The sequence below is a fragment of the Aedes aegypti genome, unplaced genomic scaffold, assembly GCF_002204515.2.
Source record: "Aedes aegypti strain LVP_AGWG unplaced genomic scaffold, AaegL5.0 Primary Assembly AGWG_AaegL5_hic_scaff_2358_PBJ_arrow, whole genome shotgun sequence".
Lineage (NCBI taxonomy): Eukaryota > Metazoa > Arthropoda > Insecta > Diptera > Culicidae > Aedes > Aedes aegypti.
Genome location: NW_018735881.1, coordinates 2,555 through 6,608, shown reverse-complemented (window position 1 = coordinate 6,608; position 4,054 = coordinate 2,555). Strand labels below are relative to the sequence as shown.

Genomic DNA, 4,054 nt, shown 5'->3' with positions numbered 1-4,054 from the left:
TGACTAAATTTACACTGATTAATTAATAAAAATGGCTCTGCTTGAAAAACGAATGGTTCAAAATATTTGTTAAAAACTTGTTTGTCATCAAAATTTGCAAATTTTGATTGAAAACATCTAGTAGGACCAGTAAATTTGTTTCCAGTCAAAATGAACTGTAAATGTCTTCAAAAATTTTCAAATCATCTTTCAGCTAACATTCAAAATATTTTGTTTGCATGAGTTTAGTCAATAATTTAATATGTTCTGAACTGAAGAAAACTATTTTATGACACTTTTGGATGATTTCATAAAAATTGTTTCAAAGATAATTTTGATAAGCTTTGATTAATGGGGCGCCAAATTGGAGGTTCGCCAAGGGGCGCCATGAGGCTACGCTACGGCTCTGTCGTTGGTCGACTCAGCAGTACGCTATTCAATCATGGATGAACGAATGAATTTGCAAATTTGTGAAATCGTAAAAAAATGGACAATAAGGGATTTTCTCAACTCAACTATTAAAAAGACAGTTCAATTTCGGTTGATGCAGTTTCATCTTCTAATAGTCACCCAGGTTTCTTTATTGTTGATTCATTTAAAACATTGGATTTGGTTGGTTTTGTTGTTACACCGTCGCCACATGCATTACTACTAATATATGGATTAGCCTTTTTTACACATTCAAATCATTGCTTTTGATCAATTATTCAGTGGTTATGTGTTCATCGTTTATACCAATGAATGTCTGTGTTTGTGTATGTGTCTTGTACAAAAAACGTTGTTTCCCTATTTTACTTATACATATTTGTTGATATTGTGATTACATCATTATATGCCAATCAATTTGATTACAATGTTTGAAATAATTATCTGGTTAAATTAATCTGTTTCAACTTGATTAGTAAACGTACCTTAGAGATTGTGTAGTGAGTATTCAGTTAAACAAACAGTCTAAAAAGTGCTTCAACTACGATCTGTTTAAACGAGTATTTCAGTAAAACAATAAACAAATCTCGCCTCCCCTGTCACTCCTTCTCAGTTACCCAGCAAACAGGGCATTATATCACATTTTCGCTCCTCGAGCCGATGCGGACAGTGCCGAGCGTGTTCCGAGTTCAGCACGTAGCGTGTCCGCTGCTGGAACGGCGTAATCGCCGCACGTCTTGCTACACGGAGACCCACGCGGACCAGGCCGAATAGTCGCACTCGATCGGTTCCGGCGTGTACCGGGTGCTGGGTCCCCACGAAGGATTGGTATCGTGCCGAGAGGAGTCACAGTGCACAAAAGCAGCGTTCCACTTTGCGGAGTTTCCGTGGACACCGGTGACCACCGTTCGATGGATGAGCCTGATAAATATTAAATAGAAAATGCATAATATACCATGAAGAAAGCCGCAGAAAATGGGAGCCAAAACGTCGACGTAATTGAAACTCACCAGAATTGTTCGACTTTTCACGCGGAAACCTTCGCCGCAAGTGGCATTGCAAGGAACCTCGCTTCCAGTGCGAAGTCTTGCAGTCCTGTTTGAAGTCCGACGAGTAGTCGGAGTTGAATGATCGTCTGATCTGCTGATCGGAAATGTTGTGGTGAATTTACGATCTGTGAATTATGTAACAGTTTTCTCAAATCCACAAGGCTTAAACAAAGATTATCCAGTACCTTTACTGCAGGTGTCCAAACAATCTTCACGGGACATGAAGGTTATTATTGTTCCCACCGCATCCCGTAAAGAATAGAATCGAACAGTCCATTCTTGTCGCTGTCAAAGTAACCATCTTCGTCCTGTGAATCCCGACAATTGCCAGGTTTCAGGTTCCAGGAAGCAAAGTTTCTTTTGGAGAAACTCAAATCTTAGTCCTCATTCTATAAATCTTGATCATCAAAAACTTACCAGGAACTCCGTACAGTCCATCGCACCGCCGGCAGATCATGGCCACAGGTGACCTCCTCTTACGGTTTCCACCCCGTAGCACGGAATCATCCCGATCCAGGGTCGTCAAGCCCACCGTCGTAGTCGGCTCCGGAATCGTCGTCTTTCGTCCGTCATCGTCATCGTTCATGGTCGGGCGCCTTCTCGCCAAATAAAATAGTTGACGAATCGCTTGGTGATGCAACTTGGGTGTTCAAGGCAGCGCTCAACGGCATACGGGTACGCATCTTGCGACCAAGGCCGCACGTTACGCTGCACGGTCCCCACTCGGACCACTGCGACAGTCTTGCCACTCGGGGTTGATCTGCAAGGGTTGAGAATAAGATCAAGCTATGAAGATTACAACAATACATAATGAAAGTTTGATAAGTTATTCTTGTGTTCTCATGAACTAACTTTACCATGGGGATAAGGATTCCTCCTTAAATTTTCGGGGTGTAATCACTCTGCCCTTGACTCAATCATCTGTTTAATTAATTTCGGGGGTTAGTTGTTAATGATTTCACACTTGGTTTGTGACGCTAGAACAGAATTGGATGCCAAGGATTTTCAGAATGAAATCCTACCTCAATTGGAATTGGATCACCGTTCAGTGGAGGAGCCTTTGTTTCTTTTTTGAAGGGGACCAAACAGCGAAGGTACAACTTACCCATCTGAATTTTACCAAAACGAAATACATAAATTTGCAAGGAGAGCTAGAGTAAATCTAGTGAGCTGAGGTACGCTTCAACAAAGTTACACAAAATTGAGTACCGAGTCGCACGAAATCCAGCATTTCTGGACCAACACATCAAATGTGTAATTTTAACACATGCTGTAAATAACTGTTCCTTAGATGATTACTATTTTTGCAAAGTAATATGACACATAAAAAAGTTGCGTAATGAGCATCTTCGCGCGTCCTGAAGTCTGAGAGAATTGAGCAGAAATTCAGCACAAAATAATTATTCCAGGATTTGTGAAAACAACACACACGATGTGTTCAGAGCTGAAAGCGACTTGAAAATAGGAACTTGAGAGATCTTCTTTGCCTGCAAACCAGATACAAAAAAAAATTCTCGAAGAGAAACCTCAAGGAGTTATTCCAGAGATTCATCCTAAGATTTTTTTAAGAAATTCCTAAAGGAATTCAAAACGGATATATCAAATTGTTTTCTAAGAGGAAACAGTTGAAGGAATTCTGAGAAGAATACATGAAGGATCCTTGGAGAAGCTTGTGCGGGAATCCAAACATAAAAAGTAATTTTAATAAGAATCCTTCGAAAATTTGTTTAAGCGATTCTTGAAGAAGTATGCGAATTCTTAAAAGTTCTTGAAAAATTTAAAAAGTGACAGTACCGCAAGAAAATTTGCAGTAATTTTGTATAGGATTCTTTCAGAAAACTTTCTGAACGAATATTTGGTGAAATGTTTGAAGCATTTTCTAACGGAATTATTGTAAGTATACTTAAACGAAAGATTTCATGGAGGAATCCTTAAAGTATATATTGGAGCAATTCCTGGAGAAATTTCACGACAAAATTTCACGAGGAATCCTTAAAGTATATATTGGAGCAATTCCTTGAGAAATTTCACGACAAAATCTTGATGCTTATTCCAGATAAATCGTTCGTTGTCAAAAACCTATGAATAGTCCCGAGACGAACGAAACGAACAATCTTGGCCCTTAGATTCTTGGGAGAAGCTTTTCAGCATCAAGTGAAGGAAATGAATTAGTTATTGACCTGAGAGAGTTACGCAAAACCGATGTCCGACGCCATTTTTGAAATCCAAGATGGCGACCTCTGGTTGGGGAAAATCTTTGGAAACCCAAGCAATACGGGTATTTTCTGAATGCTCATGACAAGGAGATGATGAAAATAGATGTCCAACGCCATTTTGAAATGCAATTCACTAAAACCTCAATTAACGAAGTATTTTTTATGCAAATTCAAATGACGTCCCTTTTTTACGAAGTAAATTCAAGAACATGAGTACAGATCAGTACATTGTTCCATTTGCTTATATGAAGAGTTAGGATTTTATGCCATAGCTAAGTATCATCAATATACAACTACTTACGTTTGTAGATACTCAGGCCTATATTCGGCGGAGTCCTTGGAAGTCCAAGAAAACCGACACAACTCAAAAAATGCTTTGTTTTC

At 39.2% G+C, this 4,054-nt stretch overlaps 1 long non-coding RNA gene across 1 annotated transcript; it reads right to left on the bottom strand.

Moving 5' to 3' along the window:
• Positions 1-581: 581 nt before the first annotated feature.
• Positions 582-1,513, bottom strand: LOC110681022. The gene is made up of 2 exons (XR_002503064.1): positions 1,416-1,513; positions 582-1,326 (listed from the first exon to the last, which is right to left on the bottom strand). It is a non-coding gene; the product is annotated as an uncharacterized LOC110681022 (long non-coding RNA).
• Between the last annotated feature and the right edge of the window lie 2,541 nt (positions 1,514-4,054).